This window comes from Theropithecus gelada, chromosome 2 (genome assembly GCF_003255815.1).
Source record: "Theropithecus gelada isolate Dixy chromosome 2, Tgel_1.0, whole genome shotgun sequence".
NCBI lineage: Eukaryota > Metazoa > Chordata > Mammalia > Primates > Cercopithecidae > Theropithecus > Theropithecus gelada.
In genome coordinates this window covers 111,250,148-111,275,992 of record NC_037669.1, presented here as the reverse complement: position 1 = coordinate 111,275,992, position 25,845 = coordinate 111,250,148, and the positions used below count along the sequence as shown (strand labels likewise).

Below are 25,845 nucleotides of genomic sequence, written 5' to 3'. Positions count from 1 at the left end.
GTGAATGGGGCACTGATGGGATGACGGGAGAGGCAATCTGTCACAGACCCTGGCCCTTCCTGCACATTCTGGCTGGGAATGCCAAGAATACAAGTCCCTAGTGGCTGTTACTTGGGCCATCTCTCAGGATTGTTTTGCAACATGCAACCTCAAGGAATAAGACAATGTCTCCTCAGGAGACGAAGAGCAGAATGACTTCTATTTACTGTAAAAGGGGTAAAACCCCCAAGCTCAGTGTCTCTAGGCTGTGATGCAAATCCAATGCATGTGCAGCATCCATCTGGGCCTACCTGTGTCACCCTGTGGGCACTGGGGAACATAGGCAATCAACACAAAGCAGGATCACACCATGCTACTCCCCGTGAATAAGAAAATCTTTTGTGTCTGACCAAGGAGTCTCATGAAACAATAACAGACTCATTTATTCACTTGTAAGTAGGTAAAGATCCCAGGCCCTTTGCAGTCATGGATACAGGCTTCACAAGAAAAAAGATGAGGGGTCCAATGTGGAAAATAGTGAGTTTGTGGCTCATCCCTTCTTAACCAAGCTTCATCCAGTACTTCATCAGGCATTCTAGGTCCAGCACTTCAAGCCTTTTCACAGTACCCCAGACTGCCTGCCCTTCCATCTTGTCACACTCAACAGCAAAAGCAAAACCCTGGATGAAATCAGCTACCTACTTTCTTTCAGCGAGCACTCAAGTGGCCAAACATTGATTGAGAAAGACAAACAATGAGGCATATCAGTCTACTACAAATTCACATCACCAATCTCAACTAGGCCCTCAAAACTACCTGGCAACCCTACACAGCTTTGTATGCACTGCTTCTGCTTTTGCTATCAAATATTTAAATTCATTTGCAATCTTTCCAAAATTTTGACCTTCTCACAAGCCCTCTTGCAGCAGATGACTTTGCCATCTATATCATAAAGTAGAAGCCATCAGACATGAACTTTTTCAATTTTCCACTACTATACAAAGCTATAGATACATAACTGACTCAGCATATTCCTCATCTTCCTTCTTTGTGTGTGTGAATGAGAGAGAGAGAGACAGACAGACAGACACAGACACAGACAGACAAGGTCTCACTCTGCTGCCCAGGCTGGATGCAGTGGTGGTGAACTGCAACCTCAACCTCCCAGGCTCAAGCAATCCTCCAGCCTCAGCCTCCCAAGTAGCTGGGCCCACAGGCGGGAACCACCACGCCCAGCTGATTTTCTTTTTTGATAGAGACAGGGTTGCCATGTTGCCCAGGCTTGTCTCAAACTCCTGGGCTCAAGCGATCCCCCCACCTCAGCTTTCCAAAGTGCTTGGATTATAGGTATAAGTCACTGTACCCAGTCCTTCCTTTAAATTATAATAGAATAGATGACTTCTCTCCTGTTTGGGCCAATTCCTCCACTGGCGATTTATTTATTATTCATTCATTCATTGATTCATTCTGAGACAGGGTGTCACTCTGTCAACCAGGCTGGAGTGCAGCGGCACAATCATAGCTCACTGTAACCTCAAACTCCTGAGATAACCCAATTCTTCCACCTCAGCCTCCCCCAGTAGCTGGGACTACAGGCATGCATTATCACGCCTGGCTAATTTTTTTTTTTTTTTTTTTTTTTTTTTTTTTTTTTTGAGATATAGTGTATTGCTATGTTGCCCAGGCTGGGCTTGAACTCCTAGCCTCAATTAGTCCTCCCACTTTGGCTTCCCAAAGTGCTAAAATTATAGGCATGAGCCACCATGCCCAGCCCCTCCACCAGTGATTTAAACTCTCACCTTTTAAGTAATCTTACACTTCCAGTATATTCAATCTCATACATTTTTTTCTTTTTAGTCTTTTTATTAATAAAATTTTCTAACACAAAGACTGAACAACCCTAATATTCATCACATAGATTTAAAAAATACTAACTTGTTTTGCTGTATTTGCTTTATCTTTTGTTTCTGCTGAAGTATTTTAAAGTCAGTTATAGACATCAAGACATTTTAGCCCTAAATACTTCACTATACATCTCTAAAAATATCTACCAAACCACAATACCATTATCATAACTACCAAAATTAACAGAAATTATTTAATATCTAAAACCCAGGAGATTTTCAAATTTCCCCAACTCTTTGACCAATGTCTTTTTACATCTGATTTGTGCAAATCCAGATCCAATTAAGAACTACATAATACATTTAGTTATGTCTCTTGTGCCACCATCTAGAAGAATCCATCTCTTGCCTACTCTTTTGCACTTTCTGACATTGACTTATTAGAGAGACTAAATCATCAGCCGGGTGCAGGTGCTCACACCTGTAATCCCAGCAGTTTGAGAGGTCAAGGTGGGTGGCTCACTTGAGGCCAGGGGTTCGAGACCAGCCTGACCAATATGGCAAAACCCCGTCTCTACTAAAAATACAAAAAATTTAGCCAGGCATCATGGAATGTGTCTGTAATCCCAGCTGCTTGGGAAACTGAGGCAGGAGACTCACTTGAATCCAGGAGGCAGAGGCTGCAGTGAGCCGAGATTGCACCACTACACTCCAGCCTGGGTGAAGAGTGAGACTCTGTCTCAATTTAAAAAAAAAAAAGGAAAAAAGACTAAATCACTTGTTCTACAGGATGTACCCCATTCTGTTTACTTCCTATGGTACTACTGTTTAACTTGTTTATCTTCTATACTGATTGCTTGTAAACTGGAAGGGGGTTAGATCTACTGGCTAGATTATATTTAGGTTCAATATATTTGGCAAGAATCCTTCCAGGTGATGCTGTGAACTTCATACTACAGCACATCAGGATGAACTTAATGTTTCTTTGTGCCACTATCAGTGAAGCTAAGATTCCTCAGTGTGTTCCGCTGTTAACAGCTTAATTTGTCCACTATACAGTTATAATCCCTCACTCTCATCCAGCAGACAATCTGTGGGGGAACCTTTCACTTTCAATTGGGTCTTTTCCATCAGCAGTTAAACACGCCCAAGTCTCTCCCTTAAAAAGAAAAAGAAAAAAGAAAAAATTCCTTGACTCCACATTGCACCACCACTTACACTCCTTTTTCTTCCCTTCATCAAGGACTTTTAAAGAGAACTGCCTACACATGACCCCACTTTCTCACATGAAATTCTGAGTTCTCAAACCTCATGTCCAGCAGGCTCCAGCTATGTTTGGGCAGGCATGATGGAGAGGGAGCGTAGTTATAAGGCAAGGGGCTGTCTGAGAAATGTTGCTAAGCTGCAAAATCAGAACCCTTGTGATGCCTGTGCCAGACAACCGCAACCTTTCTTTGGATGTCTGAAAAGAAATGTCAAAGCTGCCCTTTTTTCCCCTTTCCTTTTTGCTGCTAAAAGGAGGAACTAACTTTTCACTCCTTAAAAAAAACACAACTGATTCATTTTGTCACTTGGGAGGAAGAACATTCTGATTACACAGATTTTTTTGGTGATCTTTTCTTCTCAGCCAACAACTGTTGGATTCCTGAGAATACCAATAAAGCATGAATCTAGCATAGACCAATAGATTATAAACTACTCTCAGACAAGCCTAAAGGCTGATGAGGGTAAAACGAGGCCATAGGATGCCCCAGGTGAAGCCTACTATGGCAAGTCCTCGTAAATACGTTTTGAAGGTAAGGATCCAAAATGGCCAAACTGTGTATTGAAATGTGTGTATATAATATGACTATAAAAATTTTTAACTCTTGGAAACAATACTATTACATCAGGTATAGTTTAGTAAGTAGCTCCCTCAGGCTGTTTATCTAAAGCATGGGTAAATTCAGGGAAGGGAAGCTCTTTAGCGACACACTTTGACAGTAGAAAAGAAAGTCATCTAACCACTTGCCCTCCTGCAGTTCCTTTACATCCACAGTTTAATAAGAAACAGAAATCAGGGAAGTGGCAAAAGGATGTCTAAAGCTTTGTGATGTGAGGAAAAGAAAAATATGGAAAGTGGAGGGAGGGGGGGATTGGCAAGACAGTCACCCACTACTGAAGAAATCCTCCATTGGGTCTTAGCCAGGCAGACTAACTGCAGCATCAATTAATTCAGTGTTCCTTATTTAAAGTTTAAAATAATCAAGATCCCAATCTGAGAAGGGAGTAAACCAAAAAAATAATTTCTGACTGATCAGACTTTTCCTGAATTAATGACAAAAATAGGAAGTGATTACAGACAAAGTTTTTCATCTACACTAGTTACATGCAAAACAGAAAATTGAGTGGGACTTCTCCCAATAACACAGACCTGATAAATGAGCCCCAAAGATGAAGACAAAGAGGCATCAAGCATGCTATTAAAAAAAAAAAAGCTTTCAACATAGGGGAGCAGAATCTCCCCAAAGGCTTACTAACAGTTCAATGACCAGCTATACCCTCCAGCCCCACCACACAGACACATCCACTGCTGACGATTTTTATAATTATCCCTACATATGAGAAAACTGGGGAGATGAGAAAAGATCAACTATAAGAGCTAGCAGCTTCCAGCTGGGCATGGTGGTCCATGCTTCTAGTCTCAGCCACTCAAAAGGCTGAGTGGGGGGATCGCTTGAGCACGGGAATTTGAAGCTGCAGTGAGCTACAATCACACCACTGCACTCAAATCTGGGAAACAAAAAGAGACCCTGTCTCTAAAGGCCGGGGGAGGGGGGAGCAAACAGCTTCAGTTGGGTAAATACAAGGTATCTATGATGAGAACACAGATACCTCAAAAGAACAAAACACCCAAAAAAAAAAAAAAAGTCACAGACTGAGAAAAGATAGCTGTCAGCTAAAATTCAAATACTGAATTAGCATCTAGATTTTTAAAAGCAATTACTTCAAATGAATCATTAAAAAGACTAACAATCCAATAGGAAAATGTGCAAAAATATGAACTGGCAAACCACAGCAGGAAAAGCTGCAGATGACCACATACAAATGAAAAGACACTCGACCTCAGGAATCAGGGAAATGCAAATTAAAATAAGATAGAATTTCATGCCTATTAGATTAAAAACATTTTATATCTCAACCAAGGGTTGGCAAGGTTGTAGAAATGGGACAAATTCCATGGGGCAACTCTTGGGGAAGCAATTTGGCAACATCTAACAAAGGTGACGACACATGTACCTTTCAACCTGACAGTTCAATTCTGCTTCTGGATATATAAGCCGTAAGGAATCTATAGTACATGTGCACAGGATTTAACAGTGTTCATACAGCACTACTTATAATAACAATAAACTGGAACACCAATGCTCACTGACAGGAGAATGGATCACTGTAGTGTTTTCACAGTAAATTATTATACAGCAGTGAAAACAAATGAACTACAGTTACATGTAACATAGATGGATCTTTAAAATAATCTTGGGAGAAAAAAAAGCAAATTCCAGGAGACACATACTGGCATCATACCCCTTTTACAAAACTCAAAAAACAACAACTAAATGATACATTGCTTAAGAATGCACACAATGGGCCAGGCGCAGTGGCTCCACACCTGTAATCCCAGCGCTTTGGGAAGTCGAGGTGGGAAGATCGCTTGAGGCCAGGAGTTTGAGACCAACCTGGCCAATGTGGTGAAACCCTGTCTCTACTAAAAACACAAAAATGAGCCAGATGTGGTGGTGTGTGCCTGTAGTTACAGATACTTGGGAGGCTGAGGCATGAGAATCGCTTGAACCTGGGAGGCAGAGGTTGCAGTGAGCCGAGATCACACCATTCCATTCCAGCCTGGGCAACAGGGCAAGACTCAAGGAAGGACGGAAGGACGGAAGGACGGAAGGGAGGAAGGGAGGAAGGGAGGAAGGGAGGAAGGGAGGAAGGAAGGAAGGAAGGAAGGAAGGAAGGAAGGAAGGAAGGAAGGAAGGAANGAAAGGAAGGAAGGAAGGAAGGAAGGAAGGAAGGAAGGAAGGAAGGAAGGAGAAAGAAAGAAAGAAAGAGAAGGAAGGAAGGAAGGAAGGAAGGAAGGAAGGAAGGAAGGAAGGAAGGAAGGAAGGAAGGAAGGAAGGAAGGAAAAAAGAATGCACACAAGCTGGATGCAGGGGAGTGGTGGACGCCTGTAGTCCCAGCTACTCCAAAGGCCGAGGAAAAGACGATGGCTTGAACCCAGGAGTTCAAGGCTGCAGTGAGCTATGACTGTACCACTGTACTCCAGCCTGGGCAGCAGAATGAGACCCTGCCTCTTAAAAATAAACAAACAAAATAAGCAAGCAAACATAAATATATAAAAGCGAGTGCTATAGGAATCAAAGGTGAGCATATTAATAATTTATCCAACTCTTGCACCTGAAGTCCACTGGGAACAATAAAATAAAAATAAAGAAAAAAGAAAATGAAGCTTAGGCAGGTTAATAACTTGCTTAAGATTAGAGGCAGAGTTCAGATTTGAATCCAACCATATGACTCTGAAACCCAGGTTGTTTACCACTCTGCCATACGGCCTCTTTTCAAAGGGCATCTTAAGATCTCTTTGTTCAATCTAATGATCCTCCCTTCTTATTGAAATTTTATTCCTGAGGCTTTCATGAACCCATACTTCTCCGATTACCCTTGTACTTAATTATTCCTTCTTTTTACCTTTATGGGTCCTTCTCCTCCATTCATTTAAATATTGATTTATGTGTCCAGGGTTCTATCTTCATCAAGCTAGTTAGGAAACTTCCCTCTTGGGAGGAAGCAAAGCTAAAGAGGAATATGAGATACACATACCATCCCTTTCTTTTATAAAAAAAAAAACAAACAAAAAAAAACACAGAAGGGCACAGTGTAATCGTCAACGAATTTCAACCAATAGTGATTTTTGCTCAAGATCACATTGGAGCTGCTTATCACAATCTTCAAAGCGGCATTAACATCGCTGACTAAGGCAATTTTAAACCAATAATTAAATAGAAATTGTTTCATAAACACAGTGCTCTTATTTTGTCACCGTAACTTCTTGATTAAGCACTGTTTCAACACGAATATTCGATTCATTTAACACATTTTAAATAACTATCACATAGTGAAAGCGTTATTGAGCAGAAAGCAGCATATCAGTTATCTTTTAAGAGTTCAGCTGTACCAGTTACAAATATCAAAAGCTACTAATGAGCCATTGTATCCAAGCCAATCTGTTAAATAAAATGGAAAAAATACACTTGCATAATTCAAATAGCCTTCTCATTCCATGTCTTAGAATGTCCACAGAACTTTTACTGAAGCAAGGCATTATGCAGGCTGTACAATTATATTGCTGTGTTAGTGAACACATTTTAATCTGCACAAGACAAGAAAATACAAGTATTTCCTAGCTACTGTTTCATACTGATCATGAAAGCTCATATAAGCCATAAAAAATGTTACTTTAATTTGTACTTAAAAAATGTAAGTATAGGCCTGATGCAGTGGCTCATGCCTATAATCTCAGCACTTTGGGAGGCCAGGCAGGTGGATCACCTGAGGTTGGGAGTTCAAGACCAGCCTGACCAACATGGAGAAACCCTGTCTCTACTAAAAATACAAAATTAGCCAGGCACATGCCTATAATCCCAGCTAGTCGGGAGGCTAAGGCAGGAGAATTGCTTGAATCCAGGAGGCGGAGGTTGCGGGGAGTTGAGATCATGCCATTGCACTCCAGCCTGGGCAATGAGAGTGAAACTCCATCTCAAAATAAAATAAAATAAAATAAAAGTAAGTATAAACTACTTTTGCTTCTCTAGAAGTCTATTCATAATTTTAAATTTGTTATAAATTTTCTAGTATGCTACTTTTCTTTTTGCAATACAAATTTATATTTCTTATACTTTATAAAATAATTTTTAAAAACCATAATGAATCAGGTACAATATTTAAAGCTTTTATGTTTTTTTTTTGAACCAAGACATTTTAAAACACACATGCCCACCCACCCCAAGTATTCCATACACAGACATCTCCACGTGGCTTGCTTTCTCAGGAAGTTAGTCAAAACCCTACAGCTGCATGTGTACAAGTGGATAAGAGAGGAAAATAGAAGTCGCAGATGCTGAAATTGTAGCATACGGCATTAACTTTTTAAAATCTTGTTTTTTGTTTTGCTACCAAATTACTCATCACATTGAGCATTTTTAAATACCCCTAAAGTAAAATAGTTCAACCTCTTGTGAACTGAAGGCAGGCTGTTTTGTGTTCCAGGAAATAAACAAGGCACTCCTCTCCAGTCTATTTCCCTTCACCTAACTGTTATGTCCTAGTAGGGTTTACTCTCTCACCAAATATTTACTGAATGTGCCAGGAACTGGGGCTACATATGAATAAATCTGAGGCCCAGGTCTCAAGGAGTTTACAGTCTAAAAGGGAAGACAGACGTATAAACACATACACACATAGGCCCATAATCCATTACCCTAAACCCTAGGGCCAGATATATTTCAGAATTTGGAAGTTCTCAGGTTTTAGAAAGGGATGTTCATTGTATTGGCATAACACCACAACCAGACCCCAGAGCAGCACCCACAGAGTCAAGAATTAACATTTCTGCAGCAAAATGTAAAGCATGCTCATACGAGGTAGGAAAAAAAACAGACTAAGAACCTATAACCCCAGCACTTTGGGAGGCCAAGGTGGGCAGATCACTTGAGGCCAGGAGTTCAAGACCAGCCTAGCCAACATGGTAAAACCTCGTCTCTACTAAAAATACAAAAATCAGCAGCGCATGGTGGCGTGAGTCTGCAGTCCCAGCTACTTGGGAAGCTGAGGCATAAGAATCGCCTGAACCTGGGAGGCGGAGGTTGAAGTAAGCGGAAGATTGCACCACTGCACTCCTGATTGGCAACAGAGCAAGTTTATCTCCAAAAAACAAAAACAGACTAAGCGATAGCTTCACGTTATTACAGTTCAGGTCACACTGTGCCACCAAATGAGTTTAGGTCATATAAGGTTTTGCCACTAAATGATTTATGAAAAGGAAAAAAAAAAAAAAAAAAAAACCTGTAGTTTTCAAGAGTATTTGGTGTTTCTAAATAGTTAAGAGACTGACCTGTAATACATATGAGGAGGATCACCTGGCACAAAGGCAGGATAGGCCAGGCACAGTGGCTCATGCCCATAATCCCAGCACTTTGGGAGGCTGAGGTGGGCAGATCACTTAAGGCCAGGAGTTCAAGACCAGCCCGGCTACATGGCAGGTATCCATCTCTACAAAAAAAAATTTTTAATCACCCAGGTGTGGTGGTGTTTGCCTGCAATCCCAGTGCTTTGGGAGGTCGAGGCGGGACGATCATTCGAGCCCTAGAGGTCAAGGCTGCAGTGAGCTACGATTGTGCCACTGTACCCTAGCTTGGGCGACAGAGTGAGACTCCATCTCAAAAAAAAAAAAAAAAGAAAAGGCAGGATTACCCCTGAACTTCAAAAGTACTAACTAGGAGTTAGCCAACCAAGAGATAACATTTATTGAGCATTTATTACGTGTATGTATACAACTCTGTGCAGTAACTCTTTATTTAGTTCTCAAAACAACCTCAGAAGGTAGGTACCAGTATCATTCTCATTCCACAGATAAGGAAACTTTACACATGGAGGTTATGGACCTTAGCCAAGTTCACACAACCTAAAGGAGACAGAGATGACTACTTACAGTGTGACCCCAGAAATTCTTTACTCTAAGCCTCAATTCCTTCATCTGCGCAGTGGGGATCTCTACCCCACGGGATTGTTTTGGGAATTAAATAATACACATTTTTTAATGTCTTTGGAAATTTAAGTCAATTTGGCCCAGCAAGGGAAATACATGAAAAAGCTATAACCATGAACACTACTCAGGCTACTATCTACAGTGATTAATCGACGGATCTAATACTATAGTGCTCTAAACAAAAATGGAAAAAGAAATAACCAGAAGGAAGTCCTTTCCTGGCCTTCGCACCTCAGTTATGTTGTAATTTAACTACTTCTTCCTCTACTGAACTCCTTAAGAAGCACTGGGGCAACTGTTGGTAAAGGCTGTGTTTTATTTTCTGGGAGAGGACTAAAACAATCCATGAGCACTGTTTCATTTGCACCAGGGCTCTCGTACTGAGGGGTAGAGGACAGTGGTTTCAAAGGGGGAGAGAGAATAGGAAAAAAAACAACTAATCATTTGAAGGGCTTTCTCAAACTACATCCACATCCTGGAAGATTTAAATACTTGCCCCACCGCATCAGCAGCACCTGCCACTGTGGCCCATACCCACCCTAAGGCCTTGACTCTTCAAGTGTGTAAGGGCGGAACCAGGGTTGATAACCACTAATTGAACCAAACAGTTTCAATCTATGGTTCTCACAGTGTGGGGACCAGCAGCATCAGCATCACGTAGAAACTTGTTAGAAATGCAAATTCATAAATCCCTTCCCAGGACTACAGACTCAGAAACCCTGAGGGCAGAGCCCAGCAATCTGTGTTTTGGTAAGTCTTCATGGTGAGTCTGAACTCTCTAGAGTTTGAGATCCACTGGTCTAAGCTCTTATTTACACAAGCAGTTTAAGATCGTGTGATTGGAGGAAAGTTCAAGAATGTGTGTTCATGCATTAATCACTTCCTAAAAATCACTAAACTGGCACTTGTAATCTTCCTAATCAGATAAAACATCTAAATACTTAAACATAAAGACATCTGTGAAAGGAAAATAAATCTTGGAGCCCCAGACTCACTAAGCCTAAAGGAAAAGTCAAGCTGGGTCATGCAAACCTGCCTCCCATTTTGGTTCCTAAATAAGATGGCTACAAAGATGAAAAGCTACATACCTCCCTCACACTTTGCCCACAAGGAAATCCTTATGGGCCCCAAGATCTCTACCCTAAAGCAGTTCCGCTGAAGCTCACCATGGCAATGTCAATTGATAGCTTATCTTCACAGGTGTGGGACACAGGACAGGACTCAAAATCATCCCTCCGCTCACCTCAGACAAATGTATATCTGATTGCTTCCTCTGCCCTATTTGTCTATGTTGTCTTATGTAAAAATACAGATTCACTGATCCAGACAAAGGCATGAGTGACTGTTTTCCCCTACCCAATTTTCACATGAAAATTGTGTATTTCCCAATATCCTGCCCTTTCCCCTTTAAATATTGAAGCCCTCAAAATCATCTTCAGAGAAAGGCATAGACCTGTATCCCAGGCACGCATCCTTAACTTTGGCAAATAAACCTAAAATGACTGAGACTTGCCTCGGTCATTTTCTTTGATTTACACAATAAAGGGAATACAGACTTAACAAAAAAAATTCATTTTAAAATAAAGCAAAATAATTCCCCATATCTGAATTGTGTCTATGTTGTCTTATGTAAAAATACAGATTTGCTGATCTAAACAAAGGCATGAATGATATTTTCCCCTACCCACTTCCCACATGAAAATTGTGTATTTCCCAACATGCTGCCCTTTCTCCTTTAAATATTGAAGCCCTCAAAATCATCTTCAAAGATAGGCATAGACCTGTCTCCCAGGCACACATCCTTAACTTTGGCAAATAAACCTCACAAAATGATTGAGACTTGTCTCAGTTTTTTTCTTTGATGTATACATTAAAAGGAATATAGATTTTAAAAAAATTATTCTCGTTCTTAGTTCATTTTTTTTTTTTTTTTTTGAGACGGAGTCTTGCTCTGTCGCCCAGGCTGGAGTGCTGTGGCCGGATCTCAGCTCACTGCAAGCTCCGCCTCCCGGGTTTACGCCATTCTCCTGCCTCAGGCTCCCGAGTAGCTGGGACTACAGGCGCCCGCCACCTCGCCCGGCTAGTTTTTTGTATTTTTTAGTAGAGACGGGGTTTCACCGTGTTAGCCAGGATGGTCTCGATCTCCTGACCTCGTGATCCGCCCGTCTCGGCCTCCCAAAGTGCTGGGATTACAGGCTTGAGCCACCGCGCCCAGCCTCTTAGTTCATTTTAAAACAAAGCAATATAATTTCCCTCATCTGAATTGTGATAAGATTTTGAATTTTTTTTCTGAAGAATGGCTTCAGAAAAGGAAAAGAAGCTCCTATATAAACTGCAATTTTTGCAACGCTCCCAACTTAAAACACTTGTACACAGAAATCATTAACAATTAATTCCTTGACCTATTTCAGGTATTATCTTCTCTTTCCTTGATGGAAACAATGCATCAAACAGAACTGTGATTTTTCAGGGAGCAGCTATACCTCCTTTGGTCTTACTTTAAAGAACCATAAGAATAAAATAAATACCAAGGTCGGGAAGGACAGGCTTAGTTAGGAACCAAGCTGTCTTCTTTTATCTTGAAATATTCATGCCACCTAAAAAAAGAGACACTTGAGCCATTTTTTAAAAAATTAAGGCTTAAAAGAATTAATCTTTGTTAAAGTAGCAAAGTACATGAGAAAATACTCACCAAGAAAAGTGTTTCATGTATTTTGGGAATTAAAAAGGGACTTAGATTCTGAAATGCCAGCTGACTTTTACATGTTTCATTATTTTTGAAAGAACTTGTGATTACGTTTCCTGAACAAGCACGATGTGATCAGTTGGTACAGGCGCAAACTGACCAAGAAGAAAAACAAGTTCTTTCTCCATGTATCATAAATGGGTCCATTTGGGGTTAATAATTAGGGCTTATGACATTGAACAGGATATGTCATCAATGCCGAATCTTAACAGGGATGGTAAATTCCATTACCCAGTAAAATTTCATGCATAAAAATAAAAAATGAATAGGAATTTATGGAATTAAAACCTAATGCAGAGTACATGTCTTAAGTATAGTGTTGATATGTTTCTATTCTTTCAGTGTATTTTATAAAAATTCCTATATCTAGATCTGTAGATATCTAGAGCTATAGATCTAGATATGTATCTATAGAGAGGGAGGGAGAGAGACAATAGCAGCTTTAAATGAATACGTTTAAACTCTTCCAGTCAACACTGTGGGAAAGTTTTCAAAAGGATTTTCTTCTGCATTGTTCCTATTATTTTCACTTATACTCCTAAAAGTACGTAAGAAATGAGTATTATTCTGACCAACTGTCAATCTAAATCATCATGTGATTCATTCTTCCACTCAACAAACATGTATTAAACACCTACCCTGTGCTAGGCATAGAAACCCACCCCATCAGAAACATTCATCCATTGGAAAAACAGGTAAGTAACAATACAGCCATGCATCACTTAACGATGGGAATATGCTCTGAGAAACACATCCTTAGGCAATGTCATCACTGTGCAAACATCAAAGGGTGTCCTTACACAAACCTAGATGGTATTGCCTACTATACACCTAGGCTCTATAGCATATAGCCTATTGCTCCTGGGTTACTAACCTGTACTGCATACTCAATACTGCAGGCAATTTTAACACCATGGTAAATATTTGTGTATCTAAACATATCTAAACATAGAAAGAACAGTAAAAACATGGTATATCAGGCATGGTGGCTCATGCCTGTAATTCCAGCACTTTGGGAGGCCAAGGCAGGTGGACCACCTGAGGTCAGGAGTTTGAGACCAGCCTGGCCAACATGGTGAAACCCTGTCTCTACTAAAAATACAAAAGCAAACACACAAACAAACAAAAATTAGCCAGGCTTGGTGGCCGGCACCTGTAATCCCAGCTACTTGGGAGGCTGAGGCAGGAGAATAGTTTGAACCCAGGAGGTGGAGGTTGCAGTGAGCCGAAATCGTGCTATTGCACTCCAGCCTGAGTGATAGAGACTCCGTCTCAGAAAAAAAAAAAAAAAAAAAAAGATATTATTCTCTTATGGGACCATCACCCTATATACAGTCCACTCAATGACTGAAACATCCTTTTTTTTTCTTGAGATGGAGTTTCACTGTTGTTGCCCAGGCTGGAGTGCAGTGGCACATGATCTCAGCTCACTGCAAACTCCGCCTCCTGGGTTCAAGCGATTCTCCTGCCTCAGCCTCCCGAGTAGCTGAGATTACAGGTGCCCACCACCAAGCCTGGCTAATTTTTGTATTTTAGTAAAGATGGGGTTTCACCATGTTGTTCAGGCTGGTTTCGAACTCCTGACCTGGTTTCGATCCACCTGCCTCGGCCTCCCAAAGTGCTGGGATTACAGGCGTGAGCTACTGCGCCCAGCTGACTGAAACATTATTATGGGGCTCATCACTATAATCATATTAGAGCGTAAGTGCTATGACAGAACTTGTATTTAAAGTGTCACATCATTGAAACCAAATGTTTATGAGAACGTGGCTGAACTCAACATACTAAGGATTTCTCTTAAATTTTACACAATACATTTTGAAACTATTGTCCATGAATTCACTGAACCCATTTTTAGTATGCTTATATTTTCTCCTTTACTACTTCTTAAAGTAACAAGTTCTATAAATTTACCATCAGCTCTGTAAAATAGCAGGGCATTTCCTTTTACTCAGTCCTAAAACTACCTTCTCTAAGAGGAGCCTCTTGGTTTTAGTACTCTAAGATTTTGTGAACTAAATATTAAAAACATAAATTATGATTATGTAAATTTTAAATCATACACTTAGCCTGTCTTTTCTTACATGACCACTCAAGCATTATCATCTCTTGGATTTTTTTTAACGACCACATGTGGTTATCTCTGTGTTACCAAGTCACACAGTCCTATGTCACTTTTTTTTTTTAAGAGATGCGTCTTTTTCTGTGGTCCAGGTTAAAGCACAGTGGCACTGCCATCCTTGCTCACCACTGCAGCCTTGAACTCAGTGGCTCAAACAATCTCCGACCTCAGCCTACCAAGTTGCTGGAACTACAGGTATGCACCACCGTGCCGAGCTAATTTAAAAAATTTTTTTTTAGAGATAGGGTCCTTATTAGGTTACCTAGGCTTGTCTTGACATCCTGAGCTCAGGTTGTCTTCCCACCTCAGCCTCCTGAGTAGCTGGGATGAAAGGTGTGATCCACCATACCTGGCAGTCTTGTATCACTTTAAAGTCACATAACTTGCTTTTGTTTTACCAGAAACAACCCTTTAAATTTACCAGACTTGGTTATATATTACTCTTGGTTACATACAAAAATTTTAAAAATCAATCCCACCATTAAAGGGTTAGAATATGACAACTGGGAATATCAGAATTTCATCCAACAAATGTTTATGAGTGCCTCACAAGCATTACCATCTAGCTTATTTGCTAACTCAGCTACATAGGACAAAATGTAACTTGTGCAATTAACATAGTCATGGAAAGGTAGCTACAATTCCATATGCTCACAGCTTTAATAAAAGTAAAATATATGGCTGGGCACGGTGGCTCACGCCTGTAATCCCAGCACTTTGGGAGGCTGAGGCAGTTGGATCACCTGAGGTCAGGAGTTCAAGACCAGCCTGGCCAACATGGTGAAACCCCATCTCTACTAAAAATACAAAAATTAGCAAGGACTGGTGTGTACACCTGTGATGCCAGCTACTGGGGAGGCTTGAGAATCGTTTGAGCCTGGGAGAAAGAGGTTGCAGTGAGCCAAGATCTCACCATTGTACTCCAGCCTGGGTGACTGAGTGAGACTCTGTCTCAGAAAAAAAAAAAAAAAAAAAAAGGTAAAATATCTTAAAGTTACCAATAATAAGTAGAAATAGAATAGAGCATCCAGTGTCTTTCACTATAGATTTCATTTATCTTAACAAAGCCATAAAGCCTACCTATAAGATAAAATTTAGAAGTTTTAGTTAACGAGCAAGTGTACTTACAGTGATACTGTTCTGAGATGAGCTGGTATCCATCTCTGCTACCTCAGGATCACACTTTATTTACCAAAATATTATACAATTACTGTCTCAGGTTTAGATTAGCAGTTAATTAATAACTCAAGTTATTTGGGATTCCATCCCATCCCCAATTCTCTACCCCTACTACTAATGTTCTCAGAATCTATCATTCAAAGGGTCTTATCTCTACCATGCAGTTTGAACAGAATATTCATTTTTAGTTACATTTAGTCACATTTAGTTTTGTTCTACTGCTGATTTTCCTACTGATGTTTTTATCCTACAACATTCTCTATCAGATATACCAAGACTGCTCTTCAATGCCTTAAGGGAACACACAATCCCCCCAATTCTTCAGTATCCTCTCATAATCTGTCTCATCATCATTTCTAAAATCTTTGTGGAGATTTTTTTGCATTAAAAAGTGAGTCAACACATAAACATGAATGAAATTTACATACTAACATATCTCTACCTTCTTTATGTCTTACAGCAAAGAGTCTCTGCGGTTTTTTTCATTTTTTCTCCCCCCAAAAAAGTTTTCCTGATGATACACTCAGTAATTAATGAACCAAATGAAATCTCTTGTTCATAAATTTTAACTTCCATAGTAAAGGTTAACACAAACCATGAAAACTAATATCTAAGTTTAAAATTTTTAAATACTAAGTTTTCTTGTTTTTTAGATCACATGGCAAGGAGATCACATTTTTCAGGGTGGTTTTTTTTTTGTTTGTTTTTTTGTTTGTTTGTTTGTTTATCTCTCAACAGCTTCCCTAGAGCCCCATTTAATAAGTAATGCAGATAACTAAGATCCCTTGTTGACAAATTTCACTTCCTCAAGTAATTAACTGCCTACCATGTCCCATTTAAATACACAATTTCGCCAGCACGGTGGCATGCAACTATAGTCCCAGTTACTTAAGAGGCTGAGATGGAAGGATGGCTTGAGCCTAGGAAGTCAAGGCTGTAGTGAGCCATGATCGTACCACTGCACTCCAGCCTGGGTGACAGAGAAAGACTCTGTCTCAAAAAGTACATACATACATATATACCTACACACATAATTTAATTTGCAGAATTCTAGAATGTCTTAAATTATTTCCTGATGAAAACGAGCCACCGTAAGCCTTTTTAACTATCCTAAACACAATGTATATAATTTATGTCACATGCCAATTAGACATAAAACCTCATTCAGCTTAAGCTGCCTTACTGGGTTTTTATCACATTACCAAAGTAGTAAATGACCAATTTTCATATTTTAAACAATTTCTGGGTAAAGGTGTTTGTTGAAAAACTGAATATAAAAATAAGGAGAAAAAAACTGAGTCAAGCCATTGCTAAGTGCTGCCAGAAAAAAAAAATTAAAAATTCTATATAAGAGCCTAGGGATTATTAGCTCTTTGGGCATAGGGGCCATTGTCCTCATCTTGTCCCTCCCAAAGTAGTATTCTCCCTTTTTTCAGCTATAGAGAAATTGACAGAATCTGTTCCATAAAGAAAGCAGATTTCCTCAATTTCTCCATAGCTGAAAATTCATGACAAGCTAAAAGAGAGTAGAAACAGTAAGGCTTCTAAAAAGAGTATTTTATGTATTTTCTTTCTTTCTTTCTTTCTTTTTTTAAAGGCAGTTAAAAGTCTCCTCTGTCACCCAGGCTGGAGTGCAATGGCATGATCATAGCTCATTGTAACCTCTGCCTCCTGGGCTCAATCAATCTTCCTACCCCAGCCTTCCAAGTAGCTGGGTCTACAGGCTTACACCATCACACCTGGCTAATTTTTGTATTTTTTTTGTAGAGATGACGTTTCACCAGGTTGCCCAGGCTGGTCTTGAACTCCTGGGCCCAAGTAATCTGTCCACCTCAGCCTCCCAAAGTACCGAGATTACAGGCGTGAGCCACTGCAACTGGCCAACACTTTTGATAGCTAAGAATTAATGTTTAAGGATATTCATTAGCAAACTGTTTATATGACAAAAAATTAAAAATGTAAATAGGAGAGTAGATATGATGCATTCATACAATGAAATATTATGCAGCTATTAAGAAGACGCTGTTAGTGCTCTAAGTACTGACTTGCAAAGATACTAAGAATAATGATATCTTCTGAACGAATTCTTTTTTGGAGGTTTCCTACTGCAAGTAAGATAAGCATCTCAGTGGGAGTTTGTCCTTACCCAGTAAGGTATACTAAATTTCCTTTGTAATAACTATACAGTATATGAACAAACCCTGCTAAAGCCAAAAGTGGGGGAACAATGAAGCTGTTACTGCCGTTAAGTATTAAATATGTACACTAAGAGAAACTTTATATTATTTTAGCAAGTCAGTAGCACCTGAGTGTGGAAACATTTCATGTGATTTCTATTTCAAAAAAGATAACACATCTTTCAGCAATTCTGGAAGAAAGGGCTCTCTATAAACATACTGGAAAATGGAACTGAGGAATACACACTGTGAACTTACCAAGCATTTTTCTGTCCATAACTATTGCTCTAAAGGAAATTCTCCAGTCCCTGTACCATCCACAGGACATTAGCACAAAGGTGGTAGTGAAGCATGATGATTGAGCACACTGTCTCTGGTCCTCTACTGCTGGAGTCTGAACACTGGCTTCACCACTTGCGTACATTAACCGACACATGGTAAAGTCAATAAAGGTTCACTGAAATGATTACTACGGTTGAGAGAAAGAGGTCTTTGAACCAAAGATGGAAAAATATTAAAATACTTTAAGGGACAGAAGTATATTTAAGCAGGAATTATTTTAAGTAATCCAAACATTTTGGGTGTGTGCAATAGGTTATTTTTTCATCCTAAGCCAGATATCTCTTCAAATCTAACTGTGCCTCATTTTCTTTTCATTCTTTCTAATCTTATTATAATTATTCAGGAGGCTTAACTAAAATTAAAATTTTCAAATCTATTTTTTTAAGTTAATTATCCAGTTTGTGATCTAAGTTCTTGCCTTTTAGTTTCTTCTCGACCTATTCTACTCGCTTGCCGCTTATTATTATCACTCCACCAGAGGGCATACAAAAGAAAGGTGACAACGTGAAACACAAAGTTGGTAACTTGTTAGCTTTCACAGAAGCTTTAGCAGCATCACCAAATACCTTACATAGCACTAATACTGTCAGATTCTCGGGAAACTGTCTTCTATATTTGAAACAGCATTAGCTAAGATACAGCAAATATTAATTCATGCATTCATTCCTTCATTCAACAAATATCTGAGTCCTGACCATGTGCCAAACATATTCCAGGCTCTAGAGAGTCAGTAGTAAACAAAACAAAACTTCCCATTGCCATAGTGCTTTGTTCTGTATTTGTCTAGGAGATAAACAAGAAAGCACATCATAATTTTAAGTACAGATAAGTCGTATGCAAGAAAAAAACTGCAAGAACTTCAAGAAGTTAGAGGGTGAGGAGGAAGGCTATTTTTGTATAAATTAAGTAAGGACTGAATGAAATGAGAGGATGAGCCATGTCTTAATTGCGAGAAAGCATTCCAGGCAGAACAGCAAGCAAAGGCCCAGGCAGAAACTAACCCGACATGCTGGACCAACCGCAGTGACGATGGCGAGGCTGGAACAGAGTGAGCACAGCAGAGAGCAGCAGAGGAGACTAGAAGGGGGCCCCAGAGTCCAGTCATAGCCTCTTGATCATGGTAAAAAAAAAAAAAAAAAAAATCCTGATTTTTTTTTCAGATGGAGTCTCACTCTATTGCCCAGGCACAAACATGGCTCACTGCAACTTTGACCTCCTGGACTCAAGCAATCCTCCCACCTCAGACTCCCATGTTGCTGAGACCACAGAAATGCACCACCATGCCTGGCTAAAACATTTTTATTTTATCTAACAATAATGGGTTCTGATGACTGAGATATAACCTGCTTTGATTTACCTCTTTTAAAGTTCATGCTGGCTGGTGGGAGACAGAGAGTGGAAGCTGACAAACCAGTTGGGGGGCTCCTGCAGTCATCCAGGCCAGGAAAGAATACAGTTTGACACAAGAGTGGTGGTGGCAGTGTAGGTGATAGGAATGGTCAAATCAAATTTTTTAAAAAGATGGTCCAATCTGCAGTGATTTTGAAGGTAGAGCCCATAATACTTGCTATTGAAGGAACAGATTTAGGATGAGTGAAATAGGGGAATGAGGATAACTCTTAGAATTTTTAGCCTGAGCAACCTGGTGGATGGTGGTACCATTTACTGAGACGGATAAGAATGAGAAACTGTAGCCAATGAGGCAGGATGAAAATCAGAGAGAGCGAGTGTCCCAGAAGCCAAGGGGAAAGGACATTTTGATAAGAAAGGAGTTATCTGTTGCCTGTATCGAATGTGGCTGAAGATCCAGTTTGGCAAGACTGACATCCCTGGTGACCTGGAGAAGGGCTGTTTCATGAAGTAGGAGGAATAATGTCTCTCTGGAGTGGGTTCAGAAGAAGATGGCAGATAAGGAGGAGAGGCAGCCTATGTGGAGTCTTTCAAAGATTTTCTTTTCGAAGCAAAGCTGCATTCTTACTGTTTGAAGTTTTATTTTGAACTTTTCAATTCTAAAAATCTTAAACTTGAAAACCGTAATACTGTGAACACCCTTGTACCCTTCGCCTAGATTGCTAACTTGTACCATATTTGCTTTATCAGTCTCTCTATATATGGAATCATGATTGTCTATCCATTTGAGAGTAAGCTAAAAACATTTTGACCTTTTACTCCTAAACAATTCATTGTGTTATCTTCTAAGAACAAGCACATTATCTTACATAATCACAGAACAATTATCAAATTCAGAAAATTTAACACTGATACAACGCTATTACTCCATATTTAAATCTTGCCAATATCCTAACAATGTTCTTAGAGAAATGATTTTTTTTTTCCAAGCCAAGATCCAATCCAGGATTATGCATGGTATTTAATTACCATGTCTCTTGAACTTCCTTTAATCTGAAATAGTTCCTTACCTTTTGTCGTTCATGACACTGACATATTTGAAGATTACAAGGCAGTTACTTTCTAGAATAATCCTCAATAAAGGTCCCCCAACTGTTTCCTTGTGATTAAATTCTGGTTATTTTAGAAAAACCACAGAAAAGTAATGATGTTCTCGGTTCAGACACAGCAAGAACAACATGATTATGCTACTACTGGCGATGCTAACTTTGATCCCTTGGTTAAGGTAGTGTCTGCCACACTTCTCCACTGTGAAGCTACTATTTTCCCCTTGGTGTTAATCTGGAGAGATCATTTGAGACTGTGTGGCACTTGCCTGAAGTAACATTGCCTGAATCCAAATTAATTACCTAGAATGTCACTGCTTCTGGGCCCTTTAATTAGACAGAACTAGCAAATAGATGCAAGTAGGCATATGTGAATATATATTTTAATCATGAGTTCATGTTGATACCATTAATCCCAATCCAAAATCAAGAGTTCTTCATTGCCTTCTTCTGTTTCAATTTTTTTTTTTTTTTTTTTCCCCGAGATGGGAGTCTCGCTCTCTCGCCCAGGCTGGAGTACAGTGGCGCAATCTCGGCTCACTGCAAGCTCCGCCTCCTGGGTTCACACCATTCTCCTGCCTCAGCCTCCTGAGTAGCTGGGACTACAGGCGCCCGCCACCACGCCCAGCTAATTTTTTGTATTTTTAGTAGAGACAGGGTTTCACCGTGTAAGCCAAGATGGTCTCGATCTGCTGACCTTGTGATCCGCCTGCCTCGGCCTCCCAAAGTGCTGGGATTACAGGTGTGAGCCACCGCACCAGGCCTGTTTCATATTTTTAGTTATCTTCTTCCTCACTGAAAATCCCAGTTCCCAAAATATCAATGAATTGACCCATTTGCTCAACCCTGTAACACACACAAAATAGTTTCAGAATTGCTACACCTCTACCATATAAATAATAGCCTACTACACAGAGTACACAGAGTTCAAGATTATTTTTTCAGTTCTTTAATCTTTAATCCTGTGCTCAAAACTTACTTGGGTTTTTTTTTTTTTTTTTTTCTTTTTTCTGGGAGTTTATGTTATTCACAGAAATACACGGTTTGTTGTTGCTGTTTGTATTCAGTTTTGGAGTCCCACTCTCCACATCTTGTTAATTTTATTTTTGAACATAAAAAAGACTAACAGTTTCCAAAACTCAAAACTATGCAAAAAGGTATATTCAGAGCAACGCCATTCCTTCTGTTGTTCCCGTTTACTCAGTTCCTACCCAGTGCCTGTAGTAACTAATTAGTTTCTGGTTATTGCTCCTGTATTTATTTTTGTGCTGTTAAAAAACTAAGCTTCCTCAAGGTGAGGTAGAGAAATGAAGTAGGGCCGGACGCAGTGGCTCACGCCTGTAATCCTAACACTTTGGGAGGCTGAGGTGGGTGGACTGCTTGAGCCCAAGAGTTCAAGACCAGCCTGGGCAACACAGTGAGATCCTGCTTCTATTTATAAAAATAAATAAATAAAAAGAAATGAGGCAGTCACTGAAGCAGAACACTGATCAAGAAACAATTTTATTTTAAAATGGGAGACAGACTGTAAAATAGTGCAAATGACTCTGTAGTAACTGACAAATTGAAGACACAGGAGAGAGTATGATAAATTGCAGAGGGAAATATCTATCAAAATATCGCCTGGTTTAATTTGAGGGATATAAAGGGTTCTCATATCCCAAAACAGATTGCCATCCTGTTCGTAACCTTCCAAATTAGTTATAACTCTATTTCTAGAGAACCCACATTAAAATGGCATTATTATTTTATCAAAATAATTAAACCATCACTACCTGTTAATATCAATAGGATACACTGTGCCCTGGCAAAAGGGAGGTTTTGAACTTGGAACAAGACATTTAACTAGGAGTAGCATGGTGAAAAGAGAATGGCTGATGTGAGAAGTTGTATAAAAACATGGACGGACAATAATGATCATGCTGGAAAAACAAACATGTCTCTGGGATGTCTTGGATATTTTATACACATGCTAATGAGTAATTGAGGGTCACTCCTAATGCCCTGGTACTAAGTTAATATGGCACAGGGGAAAGAACATGGACTGTGGAAGCAGAGGGGTCTTGCTTCGAATCCCAGTTGAGTTACTTAACGCCTACATGACCACTGCCAAGTTACTTAAAACCTCAGTTTCCTTACCTGTGGAAGTAGATAAGGGTGTTATTGTGAGATACAAGAAGAATAACTTACAGCACTGCCCCAGCCCAGAAGAAATATTTTAATAAATAAGTCCATAACAGATGCAGATTAAAATAGTCAGCAAGGTAAAGAAACTGATGACACAGCCAGCTGACTTCAATAACACGCCTAAGAGAAATCACACCATCTCAGGCAGCATTTGGTAAGGGCAGAAAAATGTCCAACACTTAGTTCCAATTCTTAATTTTCAAATTGCCCCAGAGTCTATTTTTAAAGTGTAAAAGTATGTGCTGAGTACTTACATGCCAATTGTTTAAAAGAAACAATTCTACAGGTTAACAAAGGCCAATGACTCGGAATAACTTCCTAAATAATGTCTACAGGCCCACAAAGAGATGAACCAACCTAAATGTATCAAAAGCTGTATTAATCAGTTTCATAAAAGTATATACAGAAGGTTGACAGAGTTCAATAAGACATTTTAAAAGTTTCTATTTCAGTTTCAAATTCATCTACAAACCAAAAAGCAACATGGAAAATCTTAAAATGTTTTAAAACCACATATTGAAATATACAGCAAATTTTCAGAGCCCAGGATCAGTAGTAAACCAAAAGCACCACACTGAAGAGTATTAAAATGAACAATGGCAGAGACTCAAAGCACACAATTTTAAATGCACCTAATCCGTCGTTTTCCTCTCCGACTAGAAATGACTTCCCTCCCATCTTAAATAAGCAGCGTGTGTTCTATCTCTGTCCTAGAAGATGTACTTAATGGTCATAAACTCAGTTTGCAACACTGAGATGGACTGATAATAAAAGTTCTAATCAACAATTAAATTTTGAACGTGTTAAGAAAACTTCCCGATAAAGTGCTAATCCACACGCCAAGCTACTTTGTCAGTGGCTGAGAAGGAGAAAGATGCATCCTCATCCTTTATGGAAAGAGAAAGGGAAGGAGAGGGAGAAAAGGGAAGACAAGGAGATGCAAAATAACAAAGTATTGCTTATATAAACAAATGAAAGCCTGGTTTTAAACTTTTGAAAATTCAATTTTCCCTTAGCGAACAGGAATACATATCAAAGTATATGGCAATCATCTGTGTTCTGAAGTAGAAAAAGGTGGAGAGAAAAGGAAAACACTTTTTCTTGTACTGAACTCACAAGTATTCAAAATTCATTAATCCCCTCCCATCCCCAAACTCTGGACATTATATCATTCCCAAAATAAATCAGATACAAAACCACTGGACTAATTTTGGACTCAGCGTAGAACTTTTATGAGTTTTCCCAGCGCTCTCCACCCAATAGCCCTCCTGGGCAGTCCCGAATACCCGCTATTTTGGGGGCACGCACGGGCTCGTACTCTGAGTTCCTGGGAGGAGGCCTCGGGGAGTGACGAGAAACCCAGGGGGTCTGGAGGACCTGGACCGCCGACCGTTCCTCGCTGCCCCGGGCGAGCCATCTGGACCACCCGGGAAGTGCCTGCGCCGGCGGTCGCGAGGCCGGTTCCCGCGCAGCAGCGGAGCGCGACCCAGGCGCGCCCTCCCCGTCCCTCCCGGGCACCGTCCGCCGCCCGAGCCCTCAGTCCCGGAGCCAGGAGGGACCCATCCCGCCCCGCACCGTCACCCGGGCCCCGTTTTGCAGGAGTGGCTCGCGGCGCCCCACGTCTCTGCGAGAAGCCCGGGATCGCTTCGCCGGGCACACCAACGAGCCGCCGCTCGCGAGCTCGCCGCCTACCTGGAGGGAGCTCGGGCCCGCGTCGACCGCGCGCTGCCGGGGTCCGCTGAGCGCACAGCAGCTCCTGGAGCGCGGAGCCCGCGGGGAGAGCGCAGCCCAGCGCACCGCCGAAACCAGAACCGCCGGCCACACCCAGTCCCGCACCGCCCAGCAGCCAACTCCGCGGCGCGCCGGAGCCAGGGCGGGGACGTGGCTGGAGGCGCGAGGCACGAGGCACGAGGCGCGCGGGCCCGGCGGGGACGTGCCGGGGGCGCGCAGACCCTCGGAGCGCGCGCAGCCCGGGCGGGGGGCGAAGGGAGCGGGAGCCGCGCGCAGCTTCTGCTTCCTATTTTCTCTCTCGTTTCCTGCCCGAAGGAGAAGAAAAACATTCCTTCCCGGGCAGTTTCGTTTTCTTGTTGGTGCGGCGCTGGGGCACGCTGCTAAGTAGCGCCCGTCTAAGTGGCGTGGCCAGTTTCCTTTTCGGCTCTGACAGGCGCCAGTTTGCTGGTGAGCAGGATCGAAGGGCAGAGCTAGAAGACCCCAAAGGTCCCGTTTAGGTTTCCCATTCTGGAATTCTAAATGTCAGAAAGTAAACTGAAGCCCAGAGTCGCACAACCTTGCGTTGCATTCTCCGCTCTACCATCACTAGTTGTAGGACCGTGTACCGTCTCGGGCTTAAGTTTCGTCATCGCCAAAATAAGGATAGTGATACCTGCCTGATAAAGGTGCTAAGCATATTAAATGAAGTAATGTTTGCACTAAGCCTGCCTCCAAATACTTGGAAGTTATTGTTCCTATTGTCGTTGATAAAACTGGAAGGCCTTCCAGATATCCCTGCCAAGTCGCTCTTCTCTGCATGAGTTAAACACCACATGCATCTCAATCGAGTTTTTTTTTTTTCTTTCTCACATTTATCTGGGTGTTTTATGTTTAAAATGTCATAAAATAAATGCATCTATCCAATTTGCTTCCTCTAAAGTCAGTACCGCCTGGGAGCATTTTTCCTCTCCCCACCCCCATTTTTCTTCGGAGTTAATTCCAGTTTGACAGACTGTTGCTATAGCATTCCTTCTCTGACGTCAAACAATTTAAAGAAACAGCCCTGGGTAGCGAAAACTGCAGAGGAGTTCTTTGTGGAGTTTCTGTGCCGGAGAAAGGTTCGAACAGTATCATCAGATAACTTTAACACCCCCGCAGCCTTCCAATCCTCCTTTTCTAGCTGCTTCTCACTATCACCTGGAATAAATCTATTAGTCCCTTGAAAGAGGTGATGCCATGATAAGCACACCCTGTTTGTGACTGTGGAGAAAACGTGACCGGTTTGTATAAAAGCCA

General features: G+C 40.8%; 1 protein-coding gene across 3 annotated transcripts in view; it reads right to left on the bottom strand.

Annotated features, from left to right (window-relative positions):
• The window catches only part of GNB4 (G protein subunit beta 4), a 59,275-nt gene extending 34,392 nt beyond the window's left edge, over positions 1-24,883 (bottom strand). The window contains exons 1-2 of one of the 3 annotated variants that reach the window (XM_025376891.1): positions 24,532-24,883; positions 8,977-9,134 (exon numbers count right to left, since the gene is read on the bottom strand). The gene's annotated coding sequence lies outside the window, so the exon portion shown is untranslated. Of the gene's footprint in view, positions 1-8,976; positions 9,135-24,147; positions 24,316-24,531 lie in introns of those variants that run through there. The other 2 variants (XM_025376889.1, XM_025376890.1) reach the window with 2 other exon arrangements.
• Positions 24,884-25,845: the final 962 nt, after the last annotated feature.